The sequence below is a fragment of the Myxocyprinus asiaticus genome, chromosome 12, assembly GCF_019703515.2.
Source record: "Myxocyprinus asiaticus isolate MX2 ecotype Aquarium Trade chromosome 12, UBuf_Myxa_2, whole genome shotgun sequence".
Classification (NCBI taxonomy): domain Eukaryota; kingdom Metazoa; phylum Chordata; class Actinopteri; order Cypriniformes; family Catostomidae; genus Myxocyprinus; species Myxocyprinus asiaticus.
In genome coordinates, this window is record NC_059355.1 from 21,747,897 (window position 1) to 21,766,851 (window position 18,955).

The following is an 18,955-nucleotide window of genomic DNA, read 5'->3' on the forward strand; positions in this document are numbered from 1 at the left end:
AGTTATCTGATCCTCATACAAAACCCTCAAACATGGTAAAAGATGACCTCTTCACTGTATAAAACATTACCAACACACAGTACACGTCACTGCCAGCACTGAATATTCAGCAGGCTTCAGTCCAACATAAAGTGAAAGTTATGTCTTGTTTACTGGATTCGTAGGTTCAGGATTCGTCATTATTAAACTCTGCTCTTTGAATGTTGGAATACGGACCTCTCTGAATGTGTCATGGAATGAACAGACAGTGTGTTACAGGAGCAGAAGGGCTTCAAACGCTATGTGACTGCATCTCTTTGAGGGAGTAAAGGTCTGTATGCTTGTGCAATTAGGCCTAGTTCTGTCTTCAACATATTTTAGATACACTAAGGTGATAGACATTCCAACTGCATTGATTTTAGCAACATTTAAACATACCTTTTGGATTGAATGGAAGTTAGGAGTTAAAAAAAAAAACAAAAAAAACAGAACAAAAAAAACCATTTATATGTTTTTAAAATTTTCTATGCTTGAGAAAAAAGATTCGAGGGGGGATGCTGGTCACATTGCTCTGATGTTTTACATACTCATGATGAGGTAATAAGATAACTTAAAATTCCATGTCTTATTTGGCTATGTCTTATAATCCCATGACATATTACTACAGCTGGAGAAAAAAAAAAAAAAGAACTATGAAAAGGGAGGGAAACTCTGATTAGCTGGCTTTAAATGGTTGTCAGATTGGATTGTTATCAAATAGTATCCGACCACATTCTAGTAAAACCAGTTTAACCTCTAAGGCTCACTAATCAACAGATGCAGGTTAACATAAACTACAGCAGCGTGACAAAGCCTGAGAAACAAAGGAATAACACATTCTTGGAAAACCCTAATGGTCTTTATTTCCTCTAACGCTCTTGTGTTAGAGGCTGTCTTGTTCACATTTGGCATGATTTCAATATTGGCATAATATGCATTGACAAAACTGTTGGTAGATTTTGGAATTGAGTAGAATTACCACTTTTTGTTAATTGGCTAATCAGGTGCAGTTATCGTCAGATGCAGTATCTCAGCTGATTAATTGGCCTGGCCAGTATACACTCACCGATCACTTTATTAGGAACACTATGGTTCTAATAAAGTGCCCGACGTGGTCATCTGCTGTTGTAGTCCATCCGCCTAAAGGTTCGATGTGTTGTGCATTCTGATATGCTATTCTGCTGACTACAATTGTACAGAGGGATTATCTGTGTTACCGTAGCCTTTCTGTCAGCTCGAACCAGTCTGGCCATTCTCTGTTGACCTCTCTCATCAACAAGGCATTTCCGTGCGCAGAACTGCCGCTCACTGGATGTTTTTGGCACCATTCTGGTTGCGCTTGAAAATCCCAGGAGATCAGCAGTTACAGAAATAGTCACACCAGTCCGTCTGGCACCAACAATAATGCCATGATTGTAATCACTGAGATCAAAATTTTTCCCCATTCTAATGGTTGATGTGAACATTAACTGAAGCTCCTGACCCATCTCTGCATTATTTTATGCATTGCACTGCTGCCACACGATTGGCTGATTAGATAATCGTATTAATAATTAGGTGTACAGGTGTTCCTCGGTGAGTGTATATGGACCTATCACTACAACTCGTCTATTAGATGAACTGTTCTTAATCAACAGATCTGTAAAACGTGCATGCATGCAACACTTGAGCACATTGCAAAAGCAGTAAAAATGGCAGTAAATGGCAAAAATCTATGTGTGCAGATCGTTTTTTGTTTAACCCGTTTATAACCTGTTGGGCCTCATGTATTCAGATAGAAGACAAAGGCAGGCCTAACAGTCAAAAACATTCCTCAAGCCCCCTCCTAAGTCGTAAATTGTACTGACAAAAATCGCGCCAAAATCAAACAAAGGGAGTCCAAAACAGACTACAGATCCACGAAGCCTTGCCCACTAAAGGATCGAGCACTCAACTCCTATTGGATGAGGCACACAACAGAACGTCCCTCAAACATGACATCATCAGGAGTTCAAATAATTCTGAAATGCTTCCAAAGTTGCTTCCGGCTACTTCGTTCACCGAATACGGACGTAGCTTTTTGCTGCTCTCCGGTGTAACCTCGTGGCATAAGGAAGTAATGTCCGACTTGAAACTGTAGCCATACAATCTCCATCTCGCTGGACGAGTTGAGATTACTCTGTGTTCAACCAAACACTCTAACGGATCCGAAGGAGACCGCCGAGCAATTCGCATCTTCATCCATTGGCCTACAGAAGTGAAGAGATTAAAGATTTCTCTTCCATCTTCAATCAAGTCGACATTTCTGAGTTCTCCGCCAGCCTGCCGAGAATCAACAGCCGTACCGCCCTCTGAGAATCAACAGCCGTACCGGCCGCCGACAGCGCGAGGAAACGGCTCTCGTCATCACACGAGCCTCAAGAAACCGGGTCAGAGTTAAAGGACGGAGGAAAACACATTCTACCTGTGTCCTCATGCGATTCAAGTAAGAGGTTACGTCTGGGCAGAGATAGAATATTATAGCGTGTTATTCTTGTGTTTCAAGGTTTTTGCTTGTACAGTTTACGGACCGCCATGTCCGCTCATTATTAATACTCAGGGTATTAATTATCACGAATTTGTTTTGCTGTATTGTGGTCCAACCAGATTGGACTGTTGTGCATTTTCGCCATCGCGGGTGAGACAGCAACTGAGTTCATCCATTAAAGAGTCAAATAACAAGGGACTTTTACGAGCCCCGCTCGTAAAACCGCGTCTCTGAGTGATGAACGCGGCAGCTTTATCTCCAGCTATCGCGAAATCAGCTTTCGTGCTGTCACTTAATAATCTCTCTCTCTCTCTCTCTCTCTCACTAACCACACTGACACACACACACTGATACACACACATCTTATGTGTTATAGGATTCTTTTTATTTCCATATCTAATCATATCACTGTTTAGTTTGTAGTTGTAAGTCGGAAGTTTATTGACTGCATTGTATTAATTATTAATTATTACTGCATAAATAAACTTTGTTTATATTACAAAGAGAAGTGTTTTGGTTTGTTTTGCATACGCCTGTGTCGTGCTGACGGGATGTCAGTGCTCGGATTCAAACCTTCATTCATTCTTTTTATTCGAAAATCGATATTCTTCGGATGTCGATTTTCCTAAGAAAACAATCTAATATTGAGACTGTTTTAATATTCGGTTATTAGTCCCTGATTTCAGGGTGGTGCCCCGTCAATGTTAATCCTTATTAATATTCTATTGATTTTTGATAATTGATAATTATCTTTGATTGAATTAGAATGATCAATAAGCTAGTGTTAATTTTAATGTTTCATCGATGTTAACAATTGATGTGTTGATTTTAAAGGATTAAAAAAAAAGTTAACATTGATTCTCATCAATGTTCTATTGATTTTAATAATAATTATCTTTGATAATTATTAATTATTGCTAATAACCAAACTTGCTCCTAAACGTAGCACACTACATTTACTGGAGTCCTATATGAGGTTTTAATGAGTTAGATCCAATTAATTAATTTAAATATTGATTAATAACTACAGAAATAATTATTAATTATTTCTGATAGTAACACTGATCTAAACAACCAGTAAAGCCCTACAAACCTTACCCTATTAAAGGAAATGCATTCATGGCGTGCCATGATATATCATGCATTCCTACTGAAAACGTTTTTAAGATGACATTAAAGCTAATAGATATGGACTAAAAGCAGCACAACTTTAAATTTAATTTTACTGGGTCTGTAAGGAATCTCTTTCCAGCCTCAACAAGTCTTCTAAGTGCCAGGTTTCCTTTTGGACTTCATTAATCTGTCTTCAAACTTCAGTCTGTTTGGTTTGGACTGTTATCAGTATGAGATGTTAAATTTATTACAGTTTCATGTAAGCAATTGGAGGGGTCATGGTCCGGATTTAGACATTGCCTGGCAACAGGCGGTCAGCCTCCCAGATGGATACCTAGTATACAAGTCAATGGCTGCTTTACTAAAGACAAATAGTTTCCAGATTCAACACAGACATTATCTAAAACTGAATTTCAACATATTCAACAAGCAGTGAGCTGGTACTTAAGGTGTGAGATCTTGGTTATCATTTAAACAATCAATGCTAAGATGTGTACACCGAGATGTAATGAGCTTGTAATAGCGAAGTCTGAATGCTGGCAGTAAACTAATTATAGTAAGTACAACAACAGCGACATAAAACGGTGAGTGTGGCTCTAAATGAATAGAGAATCTTTAGACAGGGGCTGCAGCCAATTCAGGGTTTATAGATCGCTAAGCAACAAAGCAGGACACTCGTCATGGAGACAGGAGGTGGGGGACAGAAAGCACTCCACATGAAATGGCTTAATAAAACAAGAAGCCATAAAATAGAGGCAAAGTCTAAATACTACATCTCAGTCCTGATTTAATGTGTGTACAAATCACTACAGTGTTTATCAGCTTAAAAAAGCAGCAAATTCATTTTAGGCTGATTTTTCCTCAAAGTCTGCAGTTTGCATAATGTAGTTGTCACATCACAGGGCCCATGACAGGAGATAAGAGCTACTGAAGGGTGAGAATTATGAGTCCTGAGATTGTTCATGGGATCAGGCTTACACAAAACAGGAGCTCAGGATATGTGCACATTTCGAGGGAAATCATGGCATGTCAGCACAAACCCGATATTCAAACATAGGCATAAAGTCTATTAATAGTCTAGTCAAACTGAGAGAATTGTGTTTGGTATCTGTTTTCTTGAAACCCCATCCACAAGTTCTAAGGTGCTGAACTTATGTTGTTTCTTTATTGCCTACTATGTTCTACAGTTGCTAGGCAACCTGTTACTTCCCTAGCCAGTGAGTTTGTGCAGAATCACAGAGTTCTTATTTTTCTGGGTTCCATGTAGGCGATAACATGACCACAGCATTCATCTGGTGAAACCTAATTAACCAGCCCTCAGCAAGTGGCCCTATGCATGTTCCTTATAAGTGATTTCTGCAGTTGATGTGCCTCTCTTTCTGCAAGATGCTTAGAGGTCTGCAACTGGCTTCTCAGATGACACAGACATCTGGTATGTTAGGGTCGTCGGATGTAGTCCATTGACTGGGACCAAAATGGGCTCTGTGGGATTAAAGGGATAGTTCAGCAAAAATTTTAATCATTTACTTAACCTCTTGTTGTTCCAAACCTGCATTGTACAACTTTCTTCCATGGAACACAAAAGGAGATGTTAGGCAGAATGTTCACCTCAATCAACATTCACTTTCACTGTAAAAAAAATAAATACAAAATTGGTTATTGAGACTAACATGTTGCAGAACATCTCTTATGTTCTATGGAAGAAAGTCAAACAGATTTGATCAGGAGGAGTAAATGATGAGAGAATTTTCTTTATTTTTTTGTATGAACTATCCCTTTAAGGGAAACAACTGGGGCTGATTCGATAATCAGCATTTGTGCACGTCATGCAATGATTATTTCACAGGTGTTGTCTTCTCTGTGGTAACCATGGAAGCAAGACTATAGAAGCTGCTTTTATAAAATATTTTGAAGTTCACAACACAACACACAACAATTTCTATAAGGAGTTGGAGCTTTTGAATAGGTGTGATGCTGTAAGTGCCTTGCAGGGCGGAGTCATCAGTATGTCCACCAGACCGAGAACAGCAAAGCCTTCAGGGATATTAATGAAAAGTCAATGAGTGAAGGAAAGTATTCTCTGATGGATAGGCTTATGTGGTTTACTTTCAATCCCGTGAACCAGGGTGAGCCTGGACCTACTCAAATACTCAGATCCAGGCCCACCAAGAATATTAGTTAAAAAATGCATAAATTATGATTTCTGAAAGTGTGAAAGAACTGTTTGAATGTGCCACTTCTCTGTTGATAAAATTTGGTAAAAATAAATTTGGGTGAAAACTTGGCCCATCCATTTTTATTGAGGCCCACCCAAAAATAATTTCCTGGCTACGCCCTTGCCGTGAACCACCAGAACAGCTGAAGAGAGCCACAGTGGGGACCAAGGGCCTGATGTATAAACTTTGCATACACACAAAATGGGTGTTGAAATGTGTGTATGCGCAAATATCGGGATTTATAAAAATAAACTTGGCTTGAATATGTGCACACCATCCGCACAATCTTGACTGTTCATACGCACTCTTTTACTGGTTTGTGTGAACTGGTGACTCCAACTGAAAAAGTAATGAACTGAACAGGCTGATTCTAAATGTATTTAAAACATTTAGAATAAAAAAGTATGGAGTTAAGCACTTAAATAATAAGTAATTGTTATCCAGTCAATATAAGGCTATATTAATTTTACATAATTAATTAAAATGACATTAAAATATAAACTGTAAAAATGAAATATTGGTGGTGTAGCAGTGTTTTTTGCTTAATTAGTTGAATTTAGAATAAAACATAAGCTTACACATTTTATTTTTGAGTGATCTGATGTCAGACAACAGTGTTTTCACTGCAGAAATATTTCTTGTGTCCAGTAAAGAGTATGTTACTTTTAAGGATCTATAAAATCATACACAATTTTAAAAATGATCTAAGAATCAAAGTAGCTTAAGGTTAGATTTAACTCAGATTAGATCTACTTACAAAAAAAATGAGGTGAGAATAATACTTTGCCTATAGCCTATTTAAGATGTCTTCTCTGAAAACATGTTATAATCAGGGGTTAATATGAGATTTCGGAGGTGGGGGAACCCTAAAATTGGGTGATGTCGCAATCATGCCACCCGCCCACGTATTTTATAAACATTTAATAAAATACGTGGGTGTCTGAATATGGATTTATTAATATGCCCATATGTAATTCATAGAATACGTTTTTTTCTTTTAGATTAATCAATTTTACTGTGATAATGATTTGTCTGTCTTTATTTATGTATCATGTAATTAATCAAATGAATTGTGAAAAAATACATAATAACATGGAATATTTGGTTTAGTGTTTTACACTAGATTGCTTAATATAATGATTGATTAATTCTTGATTAAGAATGATATCAAATGTATTTTATACATTTTATAAAAAATCAAATGACAGCTAGGACAATTTACCTTCTTCTTGCCCTAGATTCATCTTATAGAACAAGCTAAATTTAGGCCTAAATCTAATTATGATACAATTTAAAAGTAAATGCACATTGTTCTTAATGGGGGAAACAAACACAACTATCTTTTACTAAAATTTTACTAAAATTGTTATTCTGATAATATCATTTGTAATGAAAATATTTTCATTAAATTATAAAAGAGTTTAAAATTAAAAAGAAGCATTTTCACTAGTGAATCACACTGTATATTTGCTAGATAAAAAAACAAAAAAACAACAAAATAAAAAATAAAAAAAATGCTGAATCAACATTTATTGGAGCACACACACATAAATATAAAAATAACAGTGAAACCTTTTACAATGTGTTGGTCAAGTGATCTTTTGATCTCGAGTGATATTTTGATTTACAAAACCCCTTCGTGTATACAGCTTTTTAATAAACTAAGCAAACTCACTACTGCATATCAGTGGATCTAAGAAAAGAGTGAGCAGCTGATTCCATTATACATGATTTCTATGAAACAGAGATCGGCCCACGGTGCGAAACAGAAACGAAAAGCGTGTCTGTATGCAGGGGCTCACGGTCTTGTGCCGCTCTCGAAAATGCAGCCTCCACCAGCGTCCGCAACTAACTAGCGCGAAGCCTAATGAGCTTGAAATATTTTTGAACAAGCACTCTTGCTAAATAGAGACAGAATGGATCAACAAAAACCGCATTGGAGAATATAATAAATGGAATGGATTGACAAACAAGCCTTTTTATTTATTTTTTGAGGAATCGAAGGTGCTGGAATGCCGTTTGGACCATACCGGCCCAATTTAACCCCTGGTTAAAATATCTTATAAAATAATCTTTCTCAAGTAAATTGATCTTGTTTAAAGGATGTTTAGACTTTTTACTCTAAAACAAGATAAAGATTAAGAAATTATTTTTTGTAGCATTTTCTATCTTCAAGTCACATGAGACATTTACAGTCTGTATTATAGTCTATTCTCCTAGTTTTTTGTACTGTTAAACGCGGTAGTATCACGTGTGTGGATTGTAACATGCACATGAAAATTACATACAGATTAGATTATGCATAGTAAAAACAGGCATTGTATGCTCCATATATGGTTTATTTGGGGAGGAGACGGGGTGGGGTATAAATCACGTGCAAGTACGCACAATCTTCCGCTAACTGGGATTTATAAAATGAACTTTGTGATGGTTCTTGCGTATGTACGGTTTTAGAAATCTGAAAACTTTTGCGTGTATGCATACTTTTAGGATGAAATCTATGTCAAGTTTTATACATGAGGCCCCAGATCACGTGGAGCACTTTGAAGCTTTATAACATCTCTGATCTTGGCTCTATCTCTGAGGGTCAACTATGGTTATGATAAACTCATCAGAGCCTATGTTTTTTTGGTGTAAATCTATTTGGGTGAAAAGCCCAGATGAGATAAAGGGCTTTCACACAAGAGCTTTGGGAAAATACTTGAATACGTTTCATGCCAGAGTATGGTTAGTTTGGTTTGTGCACCAAGGATCAGGACCCAGGACTGCTTCAGAATGGTTCCAGTATGATATGCCACTGTTATGAAAGCAATCTGGCCAAATTTGCAGAAACTGCTGTTAATGATGAATAGCTTGTTCACTAACCTTCCTGACAAGCGGAACTGGGAAGCAGAGAAGCAAATGCATATCTTAATGCTGCTTGTCTCTGGAGAAATTGCCTTCGGCAAGCAGCTCGCTTTCTTTGCACCTTTTTCAATACATCTGCAACCAACATATGCAAGTGTCATTCTGTGCATTTTAAGTTTTGCCAGTAAAACCAAGAGCACAAAAGTATGAGAAAAAGTGAGTGCATTGAGCCAAGGGAACACTGCATGACTCAAGCATGTCTCCTTTAATGTTTTGAGTCAGCGACTAGTGTGCAAAAAGAAGTGTCAGATCGCACAACCACAAATCACAGACGCTATGACAGAAACCTGCATACTTGAAATCTGGCTGACGAGTTGTCAGGTGTGCGCACTGTCCCATAAAGCGAGAGGCCGGAAATGATCAACAGCCAATGGTCTTGTAGTTGATACACCCATTCAGCAATCACTTGTGTACTGTGGGCACCAACGCAACCAAACAATCAAAAGAATGTGTATTGCAGGCTGCCGACTGAAAGTTATGCAGTGTGCACTTGGTTTACCAGTACAGCATAGGCATGGCCCCAACGTGTAATCTGTTCCAAACAGTGAGCAGCAACACTATGATTGCATGTATCCTCCATGGATAAGGTAATCCTAAAATGCAATGTGCCATAGTCAATGTCCCTTATCATATATAACAATATTCTCTTCAGAACTGAAAAGCATCAATAAAAAAATACTTAATTAAAATGATCAAACTATTTCACTCAATTTATGTCTGTGCTATGCACTTTTTGTGCTTTTTAAACTATCAAGTCTGTGATTAAGTGTTAATGGAGATGCTACCTTAGAAGGTGGCTGCCTATGTAGACAGTAAGGCATCTTACTAGGGTTTGCAACAGAGACATCATCTCTTGCACATGTCCCTGTACTGTTACAGTGAGCTGACATAATTCTCAATTTAATTTCAATATTGCTTTGTGATGCCTCTGGTATTAAAATTATGAAATTAAAATAAGTTTACCACATCTTATAAAAAGTGCTGCCCCAACTTCGAATTTAGTTTTCATGGCAAGACTGAGAAGAAAAAAATGCTCTTCCTGGTCATACTCAGGCAATCATTTCAAATCACAATAGGGCTGGACGATAGGACGATGTAATCGGATATCGACGATACCTTACAACTATGACAATGCCAATTGCGACACTCATTGACAGACGATGATCAACAATATCGGGAAATGGCAAAACCATGGATCTGGGAAGTTATATATTAAACACTCTATTTATAATAATATAGTATATATTGTTATATATTAAACAGTAGCCCAGGGTATGAAACTAGCACCCACCACCCGCCAAATGCAAAGAGGCTGAATCCAGTTTGCGAGCTCCTCGTCCAAATGCAGCAATTTCATGTGTGTGTAATTTTGCTCATCTATCAGAAACAGGTGGGCAACCTGTAAGACGTCTCGGAGTGACACATAACAAGAAAATATAGCAAAGAGGGTCAATTGCATGGTGTCAATTTATATATTTATATATTATTATTAAATTTAATTTATAAATATACTAATAATCCATTCAATCCTAAAAGTATCTTTAAATAACAGTTTAATATGATACAAAAGTGACTATTTTACCCAAAATGTGTGTGCGCTGTGCATATTTATGCTCATTAGAGGATCGTGTTGTTTCTCTCTCGTCACCTGTAAGGAAATTTGCTGCGATCCGAATCTCCCGTGCGCTGCATGTGAGGAGTGCTATTTGAATGACGCATGGAGCTGCCGTCTCTGCAGAGCGTTCCAAATCATTCTCTTATGAGGCATAATTTCAGGTAGGACACTGCCATTGAAGACAGTTGCCTAAGTAGGCAGGAGACAGCGAGGCAGTTCACTAAGTTTTGGAACAGACGCGATGTATGCGCACTCTGGTTCTGCTGAACCATGTGGGACACATGCCTGTTTCCAAATAAGGACTCTAACACTCTCTAGACATTCATTTAGGATGATCTAATATATCTATTACGTGAAGGATCATGTTTCAGTGAATCGATCCCAGAGAAACCGTCACTATAGAGTGATATTAGCGATAAAGGGATAAACAGAATAAGCGATAACCACCATAGCTGTTTTGAAACTCTTTGAGTAATATTTTAGCATCTAATCATCATATTATGTTGAGTGTGGGCGTTTTTGATTCAGAAGTGTCTGCTGTAAGTTGTGATATGCCATTTTCAATGTTTTATAAACCAAAATGTGATGAAGCTTCTGTTTATCTGTTTATTATACATGTGAATTTCACACGCTAATACTCACTGCAGTTTAATCTTTGAGTGAAACAAATTTGCTCGTTATATTGTACTAATCAAGACCTTTTCAAAAATATACGAAACTTTTTTTTTTTTTTCGTTTTACTGGTTCAAAATATGATTGTTGTGATTGCAAATTTGTGAATTCATAAAATAGAACTGTTCTAATTCATTAGAAAATTAAAAAAACAGTATTTTAGAATTGGTCAAATCAGCTATATTCGCTGTAAAGATAAGAGTCTAAGCTTTGAAACGACACCTATTTTGTGCAAATTAAGCTTGTGGTTGTTGAATAAGACCATTAAATATATTTTTTTTCATGATCTGCGTCCCCTAGAGGGCCCGATACCGGGCCTCTCTGGGTTTAAGAGATCACACTAGGACACATCACTATTTTAATTTGATTAATTGTGCATTTCAGTGTAAAATGAGTAACAGAGCACACACTCAAATAAGCATGTGAGCATTTGAAAGCAGTCGTGTGTCAGTCAGACAGTGTGAAGGTATTGAATTGAGTTGGTGCTCATACTACACAGTAATCGGTACTGCAGAAACTCTGGTATAGTGACATCTTTTTTATTTTAGTATCGACTTGGTAACGATACCGGTACTTTTGACATCACTAAGTCCGGGCATACTTCATCCAGGAACTTGGGTATTGTCCCGAGACCCGAATATATGTTGTAATAAAAACAACCATAAAAATAATCCACTCTGGTTTTGTTAAACAAGCGCAATTTAAGCACAAGGAACAACTTTGTTGGTACAGTTAAAGAGAGCCACCCAACTCGCAGTTTTATGCCGTGTTTTTTTTTTTTTTTTTAATTCAACATTTTGAACATTTTGAACATCTCCTCTCCTCAGCTCTTGAGACATTATGGGATAGTTAAGTGTCCAGTCGATCCACACTTCAGAATCTTGCCAGACATAGTAGGTCATTTCTCACATACTATTTTATGAATACTGAGGATTTTAACACACTACTCCATTGGCATACTGTTTTTTGCTAGGGTTGAGCACAAGTAATCGAGTAATCTAGTACTCGTTCTGCACCAGATACTCGAGATATTACTAGAATATCGCAAATTCATTTTCCTTTCCACATATGCCTGCCGTGAGCAGCGCAGAATTACATGGTATTTTGCTTCTGAATCTCTTGACAGATCTCGCAGTTACAATTGAGTCCACTGAGGGGTGCTGTGGATGTGTGTCATCGAGGTGAGAGAAGAAGATATCGTGGTGTCTGTGCTTTTAAAATGTGGAAATGCTTTTAATGTTTTGATTCTTATTGAATTCTACTCTATTTGTATTTGGTTCTTGTTGGAGTCATGCAAATGTGCAAATGTTTTTTACTGATATTTTTAAAATATTTCTTTTGTTTTCCATTTTTATTAATGCATGTTAATTAAATTTTTCCTAAAAGAAAAGCATTTTTTGTTAAAAGCATTGTTTGAAATCATTCTTGGTAATGTTTGTGAATAAAACAAATATAAATTTCACATACGTGTAATTTGTGCTATTTTTAACATGCATTTTAGTTTACACGTAATCCGTTACTCGTTAGAGTACTCGACTACAAAATTAATAGAAAATGCCCATCCCTATTTTTGGCATTCTATATTCTTGGAAAGTATGGCTATTCAAACGCAGGGAATGTAACACTGCTGATGGTTAATTCGAAAAATAACAGTCTCCAACAGTCTCCCTCCCCCTCCAGACCTGGTACAAGCTGTTCCCTGAGGAATAGCTCCTATAGGTACAACTCTGGAGAACAGTATGCAATTTCCATTAAAACTCCAGTGTCAAGCAACTGCATGTGACACACAGGCTCATGTCAGTTCTGAAGGACTGAAAATGGCAGAGCTAAACAAGGCCTACAAGGGTTTAACTGGGTCAATGTCCTGTCAACAAAAGGCAAGTCTAATCGGAGAGTTTGATGTACAGGAGGAAGAAACATAAACTGTCAAAGATCTAAAAATTCCTTGTTTAATACTTCTTGAACACAGCAGCCACAAAGATCCTGAAAGTCTTTTCTGTGGTGAAATCAGTCATCCACTTAATCACAGTCTTGTGTTTGCTATGGAATGGAGGACAATCTATGATTACTAAGGATGGGCATTTTCGAGTAACTTTGTAGTCGAGAACTCTAACCCACAAAAAATGAGTACCCGATTACTCATAAATTTAAATGCACGTTGAAAAAACATGTATGACACATACGTGAAACTTATATTTAGTTTTCTTCACAACGTCACCAAGAATGGTTTCAAAACAAGATAACAAACTTTTCTTTTCTTTTGGGAAAAAAATATTTAATGAACAATATGCATGAAAAAAATATATATTTTTTTATTATTATTTTTAAATAAAGTAAAAAAGCATTTGCACTCACCCGGAGCTTACAAAACCAATACTGACGGCATGAGGGTAATTCACATACATAAATGTTCATAAATAATATGTATAATAATAAAACATACATAAATAATATGATATAAAAAAAGTGGCACATTTTCACCATAATAGAAGATCCTAGACTGCTGATTTGCATAACTCCAACATAGGAATGTCACGATTATGAAATTTGGCTAATGATTAATTGTCTGTTCCCCTTCTGTCACTCACTCGACGTTGTGTCAATGTAGTGACACTATGGGTCGCCCTTGGGAGCCCCAAACACCTCAGATCTTTGAGAAAAGGCCAATGGGAATTGGTGAGTGGAATTTGCATGCCACTCCCCCGGACATACGGGTATAAAAGGAGCTGGCTTGCAACCACTCATTCAGATTTTGTTTTGGAGCCGAGCGGTCGTGTTCAGTGAGCTGAATTACTCTGCCGATCCATTCACCTCTATATCGAGTGAAGCTGTTGGATTTATGACGCATTACAGCGGTTTATCCCCCTCTTGCCCCTGGGCGCTTCAGCAGCTAAAAGAGTATATTCTTTCCTCATAAAGAGTATATTTTCTACTAAAAGAGGGGCACTTACAAAAGGGTCTTTTTCAAGGTTTGTGTATTATTCCTGGTTATGGTCGCTATCTCTCCGCTTCTGACGGCCATGATCGCTGTCTCATGTGTTTGGGTGCTTCCCACGTGGAGACATCTTTCGTGGATGGTTCGTGTCCTCATTGCGAGAACATGACCATGGCAATGTTGTGGTCGCGGCTTTCTTTCGTCGGAGGGAAAGCCATCCCAGCGGCTCCCCACCTCGGTCCTTCTATCTACGGGTATGGGGCAGAGACAGTTAGCACTGGGGGCAATTTGGGGACCTCAATGGGAGCTTCTCCGCCGGGAAACCCCCAGTGGACCTCCCATTCGCCAGCACGCTCGTGTGCCCCGGTCGGGTTCTGGGATGAGACCGCGGGCTCATCGCAGGGCGAGTTCGCGATCTCATTTGGAGCACGCGAAGAGGATGAGTTATCGATAGCAGCATCGGAGAGCGGGTTCGTCCAGTCCGGCACGGAGGACTCGGCTGGGATCCCACCCTTGGGTGTGGTAGCCCAGTCGCAGGCTTATGCAGAACTGGCAGCTGTGCTTGCCCGGGTGGCTGTGAGCGTCGGGCTGGAGTGGAATCCTCCACTTCCCCCTGAACCCTCGTGGCTCGATTATTCGTTCCTGGGCCCAGAGTGCCACTCACGGCCGTGCCCTGTCCCGGTACCTTTCTTCCCAGAGGTGCATGATGAGCTCACGTGATCGTGTAGGGCACCTTTTACTGCCTGGATCCGGTCCGCAGGCTTCTCCACTCTCACTACCCTCGATGGTGGGGCGGCCATGGGATACTCGGCGATTCCCCAGGTGGATCAGGCCGTCACGGTGCACTTGTGCCCGCAGAGCGCCACCACCTGGCAGAACCGTCCGAGGCTCCCGTCCAGGGCCTGTAGGCTTACATCGTCACTGGCAGCTAAGGCCTATGGTGCTGCTGGACAGGCTGCCTCTGCCCTGCATACCATGGCTCGCCTGCAAGTGCACCAAGCCAAGGCACTCAAAGAACTGCACGAGGGTAGTCCTGACCCGGGATTGATGCAGGAGCTGAGCTCGGCGAATGATCACGGGTGATGAAGGTCACGGCACGGTCTCTCGGGCAGGCGATGTCCACCCTGGTGGTCCAGGAGCACCACCTTTGGCTCAACCTGGTCGAGTCAAGGGAGGCTGACAAGGTACGATTCCTTGACGTCCCCATCTTCCAGGTAGGCCTATTCAGTGACACTGTCGGAGACTTTACCCAGCAGTTTTCGACGGTGAGGAAGCAGACGGAGGCCATCCAACATATCCTGCCCCGGCGCGGCTCAAGATCGCGTTTATGGAGAAACTCGCTTCCGGCCCAGTACTTGTGCTTATTTGGGCCTGTACTGGGGTAGGTGCTCCACAAGCGCTGGTTGCCCATACGTAACAACGTGTGATGTATCTTCCGCAAAAAAAAGATTCCCTGTTGGTAAACTGCGTCTTCCTTGGGCAGAGGTCTCTCTGCCCCAGTCACTGTGTTTGTAGAACTCCTCCCCCCTCGGGTAGGACCTACCACGGGACTTCTCCACATGAGATGCTTCCGACAAGACTCGGTAAGACCATGTGACGTATTTCCACCCCGGGCGGGGTGTGGTCTCCGCAGTGTCCTCCCCTTGGGAGGGACACCCCCCGATGAATGGACCCTATATGGCCCCTAGCTGAATGATTTAATTCCTTTTGGGGAGAAAAAAGAGAAGAGGCCGTGGCTGGGTCAGCCGGTCCCTAATTTTGGGCAGTCAACTTGTCCCTGAGGTGCAGGGGACTGTTTGACGCCTGTAAGAGCATTGGGGGAGGTTACGTGATGGCCGGGTGCACTGGCTTCGAAGCACGCAGAAGTCTGCCCGTCTTGCACCGCCAGTGGTCGTGGTGTTCTGTATAGGGACCCCTAGTGTCACTACATCGACACAACGTTGAGTGAGTGACAGAAGGGGAACATCTCAGTTACTGTCGTAACATCCATTCCCTGATGGAGGGAACGAGACGTTGTGTCCCTCCTGCCACAACACTGAACTACCCGCTGAAATGGCCGGGACCTTGTCTCGGCTCCTCAGCACAAAACCTGAATGAGTGGTTGCAAGCCAGCTCCTTTTATACCCATATGTCCAGGGGAGTGGCATGCAAATTCCACTCGCCCAAACCCATTGGCCTTTTCTCAAAGATCAGAGGTGTTTGGGGCTCCCAATGGTGAAATGTCTTTTTAGGGCTTTCACGATTAATTGTCATATAAATTGTCATATTATTTTAAGGTGCATGTGTGCTTCATACATCTTAAGAAGTAATTATACTTATTTAAAATTATATCAATTATATAATAAAGTAGGGATATGATTTCCTTTTAAGGCTTTAAAAACTTATGAATGACATGAAAAAAATTTTAATATCAAAATATTTCTTAATACTTAAAATATGTCTCTCTTTTTGGTTAACTTTAGTTTTGTCAATTTTACATTTAGTTACACTGTTATTTTTGGAACTCATATATATATATATATATATATATATATATATATATATATATATATATATATATATATATATATATATATATATTATAAAAAATATACATATTTTTATAGATTTTTTTTTTTTACATATTATATTATATTATATTTTGCAATAGTAAAATAGTTCTTTCCTAATTTGTTCACTTTCACACGTTATTTAATTGCTCTTTGATTAAATCCACAAGCCTTCTTTCTCATCAATCGTTTTATCACTCCACAGGAATAGAGTAAGCATGTGTCTCCTCTGTATCATTCTGCGTGTCATTAACACTCACTATCAAAGTCTATATTTGTTTGTTTATATTCTCGCAGAAGTTTGGCAAGAGCCTCTGCTGACAGCATGCGCATCAGAGCACTTGAGAAGTGCTTAACATACTCTTCTGGACAGGAGCTGAACTGGGTAGGGTTACACCAGCTGTGCATAAATTCTCACGTAAGTTAGGATTTAAAGTTCACACTAAGGGCTTAGTAACTACTAGTTAGTTTGTAACTAAGTCAGTTCTTAATTTGGTTGCATCACCTGTTCTTAAGGCAAGACTTAACTAGTATGTCGAAAGCTCTCCGTAAAGCGTAGTCGCATAATATGACGTTTACCTGTGCTGATCCAATAAACAGCTTCAATTTGATCTTGTTACGGTTTACGTTCAAACCTTGTTTGCTCATGTAACTGTCAGCTGTAATAAATTATATCCCCATTAAAATATGAAACATAATAAAAGTAGATTTGATAAATAGTATATTTGCCCTGTATAACTAACAATATATTGTAACTATCTAAACTAAATAAGGGGTGATAAATAAATACTAATACAGAAGGCTGTAAAAATAGACATTTATTCATTTTAATATCATATATATATATTTTAAATATGTTGAAACTTGACACCGGGTGACACATCCTGAAAACTGCACCGTTAAATTGGTTTCATGCTGAAGAGCCGCTTAAAAGTTTTTTTCTCTCTCGTAAATGTAAACGAGTGTAAATGTCAACATCATAATGTATGTTGAAAGGATTGATGCCTGTCACACAAAACATGAGCTCATTTATGTCATTAAATATCAGTCTGCTTTTTTATTCCATCTGTTACTCCTGGTCAGAGGCTTATAGTACGTAAATATTTAGTTCATACGTAGGGTTAAGTTCTACCTAAGTTTAATGGTGCAACGCTCAAATATTTTGTACTGCGTAAATTGTGACTTAGTGCCCATTTACGCCACAACCTGGCCAAGTTGTAACTTACGTATAGCTAGTGCAACCGGCCCCAGGTTGACATCTGCAGTGTGGCTCAGTGATGCTTGGAGTTAAACTGAATGACACACAAAAGTGCTGTTGATGACATTTATATATTTGCTTAAAATTCTCTTATTTGGGCATTAAAATGTGATTGAATTTCAAATGCACAATAATTGCGGTTATCTCAAATAACCGCGGTTAGATCAAATAACCAAGATCAGACGATTATTTAATAATTACGACAGGCCTACTCCAACAAGAACCAAATCAAAATAGAGTAGAATTCAATAAGAATCACAATATTACAAGTATTGCATTGATCTGTAATATTACTTTGCTTTACCAGAACCCTTCTAAAAGGGGAGCCTACAAGTTTAGCCTAAAATAGCATAACGCAGCGCTCCCATAGACATTCTTTGGCGGTACACTGGCGAGGAGACAAGAGGCCGTTCTTTTTGAATGGATGTCTATGGAGGAGATGCTCCAGTGTGCTGAATAAACTGCTTTTGTGAGGAAACAGCTCATCGCTTAATGAACTGACTGCCTTTCAGCTAATCTTCAACATGTTTTACACTAAACAATGCTTTTAGAATGAACTATGTGTGGAGTTTACTACAATAAATTGATGTTTTATAAGAGAAGTCACGGACAATTTTGCAACAGTTAGGTGTCACTTTACGGCTCAACCCACTCATTCATATCGTATCCGCAAATGGTGACTTAGTGTTGTAGCAGGCTAGTTGACTGTTACACTCTCTCCTATTGTAGAGCCATGGAGGTTGTTATCTCAATATATGTATAAAAGAATCTCTGGCTTTACTTTAGAAGCACAGACATCAGGTCTTCTTCTCTCATCCAACACCTCAAGGGCACACATCCATAGCACCCCCAAGTGGACTCAATTGTAACTGCATGATTTGGTGAGAGATTCAGAGGGAAAACAGTGTGATTCAGCAATGCTCACGGCATGCAAATGCAGAAAGGAAAATTAATTTGTGATATTCGAGTAGAGTTTTTAATACTTGAGTAGCTGGTGCAAAACGAGTAATCTATGACTTGATTATTCGTGCACATCCCTAATGATTGCGTAGCTCTGTAAAAGAACCAATGATGTACAGTGACAGATCTGCATGTTTGCACTCATGCAAACTATAGGTTCAAGCAACTGGGTTGCTGGGTTGTCCACGAAACAACCCTTTATTTAA

The 18,955-nt window shown here is 39.1% G+C and overlaps 1 protein-coding gene across 4 annotated transcripts in view; it reads right to left on the bottom strand.

The window, feature by feature from the left end:
• Window positions 1-18,955, bottom strand: part of LOC127448716 (guanine nucleotide-binding protein G(I)/G(S)/G(O) subunit gamma-12-like) — a 75,973-nt gene that overhangs the window by 39,714 nt on the left and 17,304 nt on the right. Inside the window, exon 2 of one of the 4 annotated variants that reach the window (XM_051711470.1) lies at window positions 8,719-8,835. The exons of the other annotated variants lie outside the window; for them this stretch is intronic. The gene's annotated coding sequence lies outside the window, so the exon portion shown is untranslated. The remainder of the gene's footprint in view (window positions 1-8,718; window positions 8,836-18,955) is intronic. 4 annotated transcript variants of the gene reach the window in all.